Source organism: Corvus kubaryi, unplaced genomic scaffold (assembly GCF_017639235.1).
Source record: "Corvus kubaryi isolate FWS band 111438036 unplaced genomic scaffold, C.kubaryi_AGA036_p1.0 37241, whole genome shotgun sequence".
NCBI lineage: Eukaryota > Metazoa > Chordata > Aves > Passeriformes > Corvidae > Corvus > Corvus kubaryi.
In genome coordinates, this window is record NW_024581071.1 from 170,184 (window position 1) to 182,439 (window position 12,256).

General features: G+C 47.0%; 1 protein-coding gene across 3 annotated transcripts in view; it reads left to right on the forward strand.

The window, feature by feature from the left end:
- Positions 1–2,064: 2,064 nt before the first annotated feature.
- Positions 2,065–12,256, forward strand: part of LOC121662259 (excitatory amino acid transporter 4-like) — a 38,814-nt gene continuing 28,622 nt past the window's right edge. Inside the window, exon 1 of one of the 3 annotated variants that reach the window (XM_042023206.1) lies at positions 2,065–2,191. The gene's annotated coding sequence lies outside the window, so the exon portion shown is untranslated. Of the gene's footprint in view, positions 2,277–3,316; positions 3,368–12,256 lie in introns of those variants that run through there. The other 2 variants (XM_042023207.1, XM_042023208.1) reach the window with 2 other exon arrangements.

A 12,256-nucleotide genomic window follows, 5' to 3' on the forward strand; every position in this document is an offset into this window, starting at 1 on the left:
CATCAGTGCCCGTAGCAGCAGCACTCCTTGCTCCCACTGCCACACATGGACGGGGCTGTCACTTCCCATGCTGGACATGAACGATTGTCTGTTTCCTTCTGCATCTCGTTTGCTGGGTGCCGTCTCAGATTAAAGGAAGACGAGTCACCCTTTTCCAAGCTAAGTGCTCAGGTGCAAACTAGAAATGAGAAAGTGCTAGGGTGGACAACAGAAGTTTTTAGATGTGAGATTTATGCAGAGGAGGCAACTGTCTCTGTACAACGAAAAGTTTGCTGAAATATGGAAACATGAATTTTGATGTAAACAAAACTCAAAGGGAACACATTTTGCTGCTTCTTTTTAATAAAAAAAGCTTTCAGGACTTTTAAAGCTTGATGTAAACACACTCAAAATGTACTATCAGTCTCCTTCCTCAGCTTTGCAAAACAACCTTACACACACTTTCACAGCAACACTGTACAAATCCAGTATCAGTCTCCAGTAGTCAAACTTTTCTTGTTTTAAAGCAGTAGAAGTGAGCATCTTCTACAAAGATTATTCAGATTATCGTTGCCATTCTGCTGATGAGGTTGCAAGCATATCAGAGCCACAAGCATGTTTATGACAGCTGGCTCATGCTGCCGATACTTGTTTGTCTCTAGAGCCAGAAAGGAAATATTTCAAGTAAAAATTAGGTGTGTAAGATGCAAGGCAGTGGTGGACCTTCCTCAGGTATTGTTCTTCTCTGCAGAGCAGCATTGCTGACTGCCTTGTACCTCACTGGCCTAAAATAGAAATACAAAACTGCTGAAATGACTGAGCCATCCCTTCCTTGCTAATAGTGAGATCCTGATGGAGATAGGAAGGCTGCAAATGATATGTCTGTAATAGCGAAGGCAGGCTATGAAAAGTGCAGAGTAATGTGGCAGATTGCCTCAATGGCTTTCACCTACAATCAGGTCTGTGGAAACTGGTTCCTCCAAATTGGCAAAGAAGCAATTGTGTGTAAAATCACGCTAAGAGAAGCCAGTGTCCACAAAGGAGACAGAGGAGTCCTGCAACTTTATTCGAATAAAGGGAGAGAATCCACTGGGGCACATCCCCATGAGGTCTCTCTGGAGGTTTCAGAGGACACAGCCTTTCGTTTGCAAACGGTTCGTTGTTCTCACGAAACAGCAGATTATCAGCGGTAGTCCACATTATCCCCAGGGCAGACTCTGCCCCCCTCAGCATTGCAAGATTGACTTCAGGCTGTACTGAAAATCACGCACTGAAAAGCCAGTGTCCGTAAAAGAGACAGAGGAGTCCTGCAACTTTATTCGAATAAAGGGAGAGAGTGCACTGGGGCACACGCCCGCGGGGTTTTCTCTCTCCAGGTCTCGGAGGGCGCAGCCTCCTTTTATCCTGCACTCCCGGCCGCAGGTTGCCCTCTTCCTTTCCCCGTTGGCTGAGGTACCAGGAAGGTGCAGCCTTCCCGAACCGCCCACCACAGTCCCCCTTGAAGCTGGCATTTTATCCCAAAGTTCAGAAGTTTAGGCCTGTGCAGACCCACTCGTCTGTTTCAGGAGCCGAGCTCCCCGGGCTCTGTAACAAACCTGCTGCTTGAAGTCAGTAGAGACATTAAGACCACCTTCAAAGACGTTAGCACCCGTGCCCTCACCCATCGAATTGTTTGTAAAGACCTTATCACACATCTTCCCTATCAAGGCCTCCTGGCTCTTCCTTGTGTCCTGCCGCTGCAACCCCTGCTGCTCTCAGACGCCACTGCCCGGCATTTCCCTGAGCCCCACGAGTGCCTGTTCCAGCCATGCCATTCTTCACAGAGCACTGGGGGATAACCCGGACCCCGCTGTCCACCGCTGTCCACAGCCTGCCCTGCCCCCCATGCCCCCCGGCCCTGGGCAGCGGCCTCGTGCTGGCTGGGGGCGGTGGAGCCAGCGGAAGCCACGGGCACAAAGAAGGAATAAGGAACGAGCTGTGGATATGATGCTTGTGGCTAACCCCTCCTCTCCGAAGGATTTCTTTCCATCCGCAAAAGCTCAGTGCCTGGAGTTACTGTGCAGTTGGGAGTAGGCAGAGCCTGTCATTCGACCTGAACCGGCAGAGCTTAGTTCCTGAGCCAGTCTGAACTACCCCCCCTCCCCTCCCCCGAGCCCTCCACAACCTTTACTCCAGGTCTACAGAGTGACGGTATGGTGAGCACCCTGTTAAGGTAATACTCTGCTCAATTTTGCATGAAGACTTTGTTAATCATACAGGAGATCCCAAATTCCCGATCCAGGGAAGCATTAAAGATGGTAAGAGACTTGAAAGGATCAGAAATACTCTGTTTTATTTCTGGTTTTCAGAGATGTAGTGCGTTTCCCACCATCCCAGGAAGAGGGGATGGGGGTATGGGATATCACTAATATAATTTGTCCTTACAGTTTTTACGTGAATCCAGGTTTTGTGAACAGACGTTCATACACTTCTGACCTTCAAAAAGCAGCTTTGCTCTTGGACTGTGAAGGAGCTGAGCTGCCTAATGCAGTATATTGGCTATGTCACTGCTTTCTATTGGTCTTTTACATTTTCCCTGACAGCTATGCAAAATATGCATTTTAACCAGAACTCAGTATGTAATTTTTTGTGCTAGATGCCTGGTTGGTTAGACTGAGCAAGCACCACTTCTTTAAATTTCATTCTCTTTTCTGACACCACGTTTTAAATTATCTGATCTGGAAGGTGCTAACAGACCTCCCCCATCCACTCGTTTTTCAGACAATGTTTTAAACATGTGGATGAAACATATATGCATATGTAAGTTCATCCAAGGGAAGCATATAATGGAATTGAAGCCTTACTAAATAGCCTTGTTGCTGCATACCTAAGTAAAATCTCGTAGAGATCACTTCTTTCCTGAGGCTCGTTCCCCTTCTTGGCAGTGTCTAAGCATGTTCCTGCTACAAGGTGGACGACTGGCCTCCCCCCCCGCCGGGATTGGGATCGTTTGTGCAGCCACTTGCTCTGCATTTCCTCTTCCCTGCTGCGATCAGAGGCAGCGGGTGCATTGTGGCCATTAGCGAGACACTCCATGGTATAGGAGTGTTAGAGGGCAGAGTCTGAATAATGTTGTATGTTAAAAATGATTTCTTTACTTGCTGGTTTTGTATGATTTCATTGCCAGGGAGCCAGCAATAGTACATTCACAGTGTGAAGCATAGTTTCCAGGACTTACAGCTGTGTAATTCCCACGGGATTTATTCCCATTGGTTAGCACTGGCTGTACACTGGTGACCTGAGTGACATTGTAGCACAAGGCTTTTCTGCCCAGACACTCGCACGCGTTTCTCACCTCTTCACAGGGAACTAAACTAACCTGCTGTGAGCACAGCTGCAGATCAGGGAGGTAAGAGTGTGTTTGTGTGGGAAAGCACCGGGAAGAAGGGCAAATAAGTCAAAGCGATGGTTGCTGGGAGCACACAAAGGCTTTCAGACGGGATTCCTGAATTGTTGAAAGGCTGGCATTCATTAGTTACTTTATCATTCATGTGTTTAAGTAAGAAGAGTCTGTAAATTTGACCAATTTTACACGAGGTAGCAGGGTTTGAGTTAACCTGGGGTGAGGACATGTCCAGGCTGATCACTTAGCAGAGGTGCAAGGAGTGCAAGCGTCAGGGGAACGGGTTTCTTGTGCTCAGCATGGCCAGAGCTGAAGGAGGGGTCGGTTCCGCTGGTCCCCATGCTGGAGCCTCACCCTTCATGTTGCACTGCATTGACTGTCAGCAGTGCTAAAAAAATATTTCAAAGCAGAGCAAAGTGTGCAGGATGCTGTTCCAGAGGTACTTCTTATCATAGTGCTAAAAGAGGGCTGAGCAGATAATGCAGGTATCCTGGCAAATGTACACCATTCATGGGACCAAAGCAGACCAGCAGCCTGGCAAGCAGATAAACACAGGGCTGGTTTGCTTCCCAAGTTCTTCAGCATGGTATGCTCTGATGAAGAAGAGTGGAATTTTCCATCTGGTTAATCAGACTTTGCATGCCATGCTGCTGTCTCCCCACCATGGCTGCTTGCAGATGCCCATTTAGCTGCAGGCTATGAACGGTGAGATTTCTCAGGGGCTTCTCCTAGGTCAGGAGCAATCACTGGAAAAGTAGATCAGAGAGCTCACAGAGGAGGTGGCCTGATAAGCTGGGAACGTGTCTTCCCTTTGGCTCAGTTTCTGTAATGAGCTGTGAGATAGCTTGTGTTGCCTCTGTTGACAGTGTGCAGCCAGCACAGCACCATTCCACACTTTCCTGAGCAAGGACTTGAGCCCCACATGCCTGCCTGAGCTCAGCCTAACACCCACAGGCATCTGGGGCCACCTCATGACCCATCCGCTTTATGACCCATGATAGGGAATGGGGAGAAAACTCCCTGTCTGGGAACTTGGAAAGGATGCTTGGTTGGAGGCAGGAGTGATCCCATATAGTGTGACTGCCTATAGACGACTGTGCTGTGTGCTGGCACAGGACAGCCAGCTTGGTGCACCCTTCCCATGTATGGAGACCTTCCGAATCACAGCCCAGTACTGTCTGTGCATGCTTCCTTCTTGGGCCAGGGAGATCCAGGCACCAGATCTGTGCAGTCTCAGTGGGTGAAGTGTGCTTGGCAAACCCTTCTGTAGCACCAAAGGGGGCAAACCGATCCCTGAGACACCAGCTCTGGAGAACTGTTTGAAGATAAGTCCATGCTTCCCCCTGTAATACTTCAAAGGTGTAGCAGAAAGGGCAAAGCTTATGAAGCTGAACCTGTTCAATGGTTAATCTGAAAGCTGGTTTATTGACTTCAGACTGCATTAATATATTAACATCTATAAAAGAGTGATCTGGCAGAAATCTTGCTGACTGGACAAGATACAAAGATAGGCATAGCTACATATGCCTTAGGTCTAAGATACCATTTGACAACAAAGGCAGTTTGGCAAGGAGATGCATGTATTGTCACCTGCAGTCTGAAAGAGGAGATCCTGTATCTTTCTGATACAGCTTCCAGGAGATGCTCCACAGTGAGGAAGATTTGGAGATTCCTGCTGGATCTGGGAAACTTGGAGTTCTCCGCTCGGGGGTCTTACAGCAAGGCTCTACCCCAAGGTAAACAGATGTTTTGTCAAAATTAGGAGCCTAAGAAACATGACAGAAGAGTGTCATTAACAGAGTGATATAAAGTCTCTGAAGAAGAGAGAGGTGCTTTTTCTAGAGAGAACTTGAGAGAGTGAAATACAAAGTTCATGAGGAATGGTTGAAAGCAGATGGTTTTAGGGGATTCTGCAATTCAGTGAAGGAAAGCCAATGGTGTAGATTTCCTCTAGAGCTGTCTGCATTCTCTGAAGTCTTGTGGTTTCTTCCAGAAAGCCATTGAATAACAGGGTAGACTCCCAATGGACAGCGAATTGCAAAATCAGACCCCAGAAGTCAACATAACAACTTCAGTCTGTAGTTTAAGATCTCTCTTGGAAAGAGAGGAAGAGGAACCATGTGAATCTATGCTGAGGGAAGTGATGATTTGAGGGTGCATCTGGAAAAAACTTGGAGGTGCTGCTGTCCCAGTGACAGTTGCAGGATCATCCACCTTGACTAAGACTTTCATACCACCGACCTCATTTGCATTTTAGCCTCTAAGACTGCCTGCAGATGCTGTATGCACGCATGTTTGCTTACCCATGGTGATTAAGCTACAGCCTCTTGGTGTGTCAATGTCAGCATTACCATCAGCATTAGCAGGTTTGGTTCAGCTCCTCTACAGCAGCAGCTGACTGCTTCTTCCTCCTTGAGTGCTTATGCATCATATCCAGGGTCAGGTAGACCCAGGCTTATATAATTTGCCTGAAACTGTGGTGAATTCATGACCACCAGAAGGTGGTAATGCAGGTTCCAAAATTTTTTTAAAATAGTATATTCTACTTAAAAGAAAAATAATTAACACAGGACTATTCCTGTCCTGAAAAAGGAGGTCAGATTAGATGATCACACTTGGTCCCTTTTGTCCTTGTAATACATATACAAATGCATAGCATTGGGTGCTGTTGGAGAAGAGCACAATGCCAATGGTAATACCATATGGAGAATGCCAAAGAAAATGGGCCAAGTTAAATTTGGACAAATATATCATCAGAGCAGCAGAAATGAAGCATTGCCATCCTGTTTTCCCAGCTCAGAGAAGGCAGACAGCCCATAGTAGTATCAGTCCAAGCTACTTGAAGCAACAGAAAGGCTTTGGGACATCCTTTGGTTGTATTAATAGAGGATATCCAAATGAAAGTCACATGCTGTTGTTGCAATATCATGCAAGCCATTCCCCTGAAATAATTAATTGCCAGTTCAGACATTTCAGTCTATTAACATGGAACAGGGTGTACATGAAAGTGCTCTATTGCAGAGTCTTAGCCACAGAAACAAACCACGCTCAGAACAAATAATGATTGTGTCCACTACGGTTCAGAAGACTGTTGCTGCTGCTGCCAAGGATTGTTTGCTTTTTTTTTAAATTGCTTGGCTACATAAAAAATGCATTCAAACAATATAGTGCAACCTAAATGTAGCTCCTCTCAACACAGCTGCTCTTCCAGTTTTGGCCTTCCTACTACCATGGTTGTCCTATGGGATAACATCACTCTATACTGAAGATTCTTGGGTTACCAGGGAGCTTCTAACAACAATCAAGCCAGAAACTGTTCCAGAGTGATTGCTTCCAACTCAATAACCTTTGCTTCCTAAGAACCCACCTCTTATTCTTGCCTGGGATTTCCTTCTCCCTAACCATTCTTTGTTACCTCATCATCACCCACCTGTGGTGGCAGGGAGGCTGGGAAGTTAGGGAAGAGCAGCAGGAAAGTGCTGCTGAGGAGGGAACAGAGCAGTGAAAAGACAAAGTGAGAAAAACTACAAAGGTGAATAACCCAGGCTCACTAGAGATAAGCCTGGGGGTGGCGCGCTGATGTTTGAGAGATGGTGTGCTAGTGAGGTCCTTCAGTCTGTCATCTCCATGCTTGCAAAGGGATGGAGATTGATGTGGCAGCAAAGAAGCAAGAATTTTTGATGCGTTAGAAACCATGGAATCATCTGAGAATGGTCACATAGGAATTAGGGCTTCTCCCTCCAAAAAGGTGGTGGTATCAATAGACCAACTGAAGTGCACCTACACCAATACCTGCAGCATGGACAACAAGCAGGAGGAGCTGGAAACCACAGTGCATCTGGAAAACTACAACATAGTTGCCATCACAGAGACATGGTGGGACAACTCGCATGACTGGAGTGCTGCAATGGGTGGCTGTAGACTTGTCAGAAGGGACAGGCAAGGAAGGGGAAGTGTTGGGGTAACGCTGTGTGTGAGGGAGTGTTTTGACTGCCTCGAGCTTAATGATGGCAACTGATGCCATAAGATTTTTTCTTTTTATATATTTTTCATATAGTCATAGCTTTGTAGATGATTATTGTATTGCATAGTTATATCGTTTCTTAGTTTACTTCAGTACTTTTCCAGTAGTCTATTAAGACAGACACATTCCTGGAATCCTATTCTAATCTTCCTTCTTCAGTGAACCAAGGCCATTCTTCTGCTTTCCTATGTATGTAGACATAAACAATGTGGGGCTGTAACCAAGGCGGGAAGGCTTCAGTAGGAGGCTGAACCAAGGGGGGAATTACTTTATTAACTGTACTTCTAATTGGGGATTCTTGTCAATTATGCTAATATGCTAAACTTATAAAAGTGTCATAGCCCTATATCACGTGTGCATTTTGGGCTGATAAAGGCATCACAATGATAAGGTTGAATGCTTATGTTTATGGTTAAGGGGGAATGTCAATGACTGTCACAGCCTGACCAACCAGGAAGAAGAGGCAGATAAAACATTCTATAAGCAGCTGGAAAAATCCCCACAATCACTGGTCCTTGTTCTTGTGTGGGACTTCAACTTACCAGATGTCTGCTGGAGATACAACACAGCGGAGAGAAAACAGTCTAGGAGGTTCCTGGAGTGCGCGGAAGAGAACTGCCTGACACAGCTGGAAAGTGAGACAGCCAGGGAAGCTGCCCTGCCGGACTTGCTGTTTGTGAGCAGAGAAGGACTGGTGGGGGATGTGACAGCTGAGGCTGTCTGGACACGGAGATAATGAGTTTTTGGTACTGGAGAAATAAGGAAAGGAGACAGCAGAACTGCCACCTTGGCCTTCCAGAGAGCAGACTTTGGTCTGTTTAGGAGACTGATTGAGAGTCCCTTGAGAAGCAGCCCTGAAGGGCCAAGGGGTCCAGGAAGGCTGGACATTCTTCAAGAAGGAAACTTTCAAGGCACAAGAACAGGCTGTCCCCATGTGCCAAAAGACGAGCCGGTGGGGAAGAGACTGGCCTGGCTGAACAGAGAAATTTGGCTGGAACTCAGGGAGGAAAAGAGCATTTATCACCTCTGGAAAAAGGGGCAGGGAACTCAGGAGGACTATGAGGATGTTGGGAGGTTATGCAGGGAGAAAGTTAGAGGGGCCAAAGCCCAGCTAGAAATTAACCTGGCCACTGCTGTAAGAGATAACAAAAAGTGTTTCTATAGACACATCACAACAGGAAGGCCAAGGAGAATCTCCATCCCTTATTGGATGCGGTGAGAAACATTGCCACAAAGGATGAGGAAGAGGCTAAAGTACTTAATGCTTTCTTTGCCTCAGTCTTTAATAGCACGAACAGTTATCCTCAAGGTACCCAGAGGACTGAACTGGAAGACAGAGATGGGGAGCACAATGAAGACTCTGTAATCCAGGAGGGAATGGCCAGTGACCTGCTATGCCACTTAGACCAGCATAAATCCAAGGATACTGCAGGAGGTGGCAAAAGAGCTCACCAAGCCACTCTCCCACGTTTTACCAGCAGTCCCGGTCAGTCAGAAAGGTCCTGGGTGATGGAAAGTTAGCAAATGTGAGGCACATGTATAAGAAGGATTGGAAGGAGGATCCAGGGAGCTACAGGCCAGCCAGTGCCAGAGAAGGTCGTGAAGCAGATCATCTTAAGCTGTCACATGGCATGTGTAGGACAACCAAGGGATCAGGCCTAGCCAGCATGGGTTTATGAAAGGCAGGTCCTGCTTGACTAGCCTCATCTTCTGTGAGGAGCTGACCTGCTTAGTGGATGAGGGAAAGGCTGTGCATGTTGTACACCTCAGCCTTAGTAAAGATTTTGACACTGTTTCCCACTGTATTCCAGAGAAACTGTCTGCTCATGGCTTGGACAGGTGTACTCTTTGATGGGTAGAAACTGTCTGGTCATCTGAACCAAAAGAGTGGTGGTGAATGGAGTCACATGCAGCTGGGACCGGTGGTGTTCTCCAGGGCTCAGTTTTGGGCCCATCAATGATCTAGACGAGGGGATCAAGGACACCCTCAGTCATTTCACAGAAGACACCAAGCTGGCTGGGATGTTGATCTGCTGGAGGGCAGGAATGCTCTGCAGAGGCAATTTGACCGGCTGGATCAATGGGCCAAGGCCAGTGGTGTGAGGTTCAACAAGGCCAAGTGCCAGGCCCTGCCCTTGGGTCACAAGAGCCCCATGGAACACTCCAGGTTTGGGGCAGAGTGGTTGGAAAGCTGCCAGCGGAGAAGGGCCTGGGGGTGCTGAACATGAGCCCAGGTGGCCAAAAAGGCCAATGGCACCTGGCCTGTATCAGCCACAGTGTGGCCAGCAGGATCAGGGCAGTGACTGTCCTCCTGTGCTGGGCACTGGTGAGGCCCCACCTCAAGTCCTGGGTTCAGTTTTTGGCCCTTCACTCCAAGAAAGACATTAAAGGGGCTGTAGCATGTCCAGTGAAGGGAACAGAGCTGGGGAAGGGTCTGTAGCACAAATCTGATGAGGAGCAGCTGAGGGAGCTGGAGGGGCTCAGCCTGGAGAAAGGAGGCTGGGGGTGATCTTATCACTCTCCACAACTCCCTGACAGGAAAGTGGAGCCAGGTGGGGGTTGGGTTCTCCTCCCAGGGAACAAGGGACATGACAATAAGAAATGACCTCAAGTTGCACCAGGTGAGGTTCAGACTGGAAAAATTTCTTCACCGAAAGGACTGTCCAGCCCTGACACAGCTTCCCAGGACAGTGGTGGAGTCCCCATCCCTGCAGGGGTTTAAAGGCCATTTGGATGTGGCACTTCAGGACATGGGTTAGTAGTGGGCTTGGCAGTGCTGGGGGAATGGCTGAACTTGATGATCTCAGAGGGCTTTTTCAAACTGAACAATACCCTGGACCACGGAAAAAAACCACATAAGGTTTGATCCTCACCATTTGAAAGCATGACTCAGAAGGAATGGAGTCAGATCAGACAAGGCAGGAAATGAAGAGATAAAGTCAGATGGCATTCATGTCACTATATTGTGGGTATTCAGTTAATGTGCCAGTCTGAAATGCGTCTTCCTGGACAGATAGTGGTTTTCAGAAATAAGGGTCTGGAGAAAGGGACAGGGAATGGCCCAGTCTTCATATGTACACTGCTTTCTCCGGCCTCTGTGGCAAGGCACATCCACCTTGTGCTGTACTGAAGTCTATTCTTCTTCATAGCAGGACATTCTCTTACTGGAAGATTTTGCCCGAGTTTCAAGAAGAAATAGTATATTTGTAAGGGCAATCCATGGGAGTCATGGCACCTGTCATTCTGGCAGACTGTATTTCACAGTGCTTCAAAGGGTGTACAAAGATGGGCCCTGAGAAATGCTTCTATCTACTGTGAATTCACTTGTGAGGTTGCATTGCACATCCCTCTGTAGAGCAGCCAGAGCAATTGGGCACATGTAGAGTTCAGCTGTTCAAATCTATAAGTGAGTGCAAGAAAACTGCCTATTAGCATAAAGAAGAATCTCATATATGTGTAGAGAGTTGTTTAATAATTAAAATGCCAATAACGCATAGAGAAGGCAGCTCTGGTATTTTGCATTTATAACTGATCTACTGCAGAAGCAGAAAGTGATTTTTCAGCCACTGTGACAAAGAACATAAACTCTGTGCTGATATTCAGCCAGGCAGCTGATGACTGTTGGCAACTTCACTGAAACTCCACTCTGCATGGAAACCGCAACAGTGCAGAGGAGAGAGCTGCTAAACCTGGGAGCCTGAGAACCAGGAGGCCAATTGTGCAGGTAGAAAGCACAGCCAACCGCAGGCTGCAAGAGGCAGAGCAGAGGTGGGAAGGAAGGAGAGATGCAACCTGCTCATGGAAAGGAAGAAAAGTCAGTGCCACATTGGCATTGGAATTGTCTCTGTGCAGCACAAGCAGTGGAAGAAAGCTGCATTCCCAAGTAATGGGTAAAACACAAAATACAGTAGAATTAAATGTACAAATACAATAAGGCAAGTGAAAATAAAAAGGTCTTTAGAAAGAACTTGTTTATGGCATGAAACCTGAATCAAGTCTCTTTCAAATAGGTCAGGCTGAACAATTGCTGGTTTGTAGTGCAGCAGACAAGCGTGGGGCTGAGAGGAAGAGTCAGAGGTGGATCAGGGCAGGGAAGAAAATCAAAATTACTCCTCACCCCTCTTGTCATGCTGTGGGAACCAGGTGAGTTTCCATCAGAGAGCCTCTCAGGATGGGAGCAGGGGATTTATTCTCCAGTGGCACTGGCAGTGTAGTTTCTCAAACTGTTTGAGAAAATGGTGCTTTTGAAAAGTCAGGCTTCAGAGTAACCACTACAAGAATCTGCAGTTTGCACTGGCTGTGCCTGTATAGTGATTTACAGGGATTGCTAAAAGCAAAATGTACATAACAAATCACACAAACTCCCAGCGCAGAACTCCTCCTAGGAGTGCACAGCTCAAGTTCCCTGTGCACCTGGAAGAAGCAGGGAGCACGAGCTGGGATTCAAAATAGCTAAAATGCCTCAGTCACATACACTCTCAGCAGAGTCAAGAAGAAAATGAGGGCACTTTTAGAATGACAGAAACTTCAGAAACTCACAAAACTTTGTCTCACTCATCAGTTGAAACTACCCAGACAAATTTTGGGGGTAATAATTTTTGTCATTGGATATAAATTTTTTTAACTTTACCCTCTTTGTTTTGTTGTCCCATCAGAAATTCTAACCGAATGTCCTGGCAGGTGCTGTCAGTGGGAACGGCATCACATGCTCTTTCTCTTTTAGCTCTCTGGGCCCTGTTCTCCTTGGCCCTTGCTCCTCCCTCCAGGCCACATCCAGGAAAATGCACCATAGCAGCTTGGCTACACGGGGACGCTGCAGAGCACCATGAGACCTGTAGTCTATAAAAAATGAGGTAAAAAAATTATGAGAG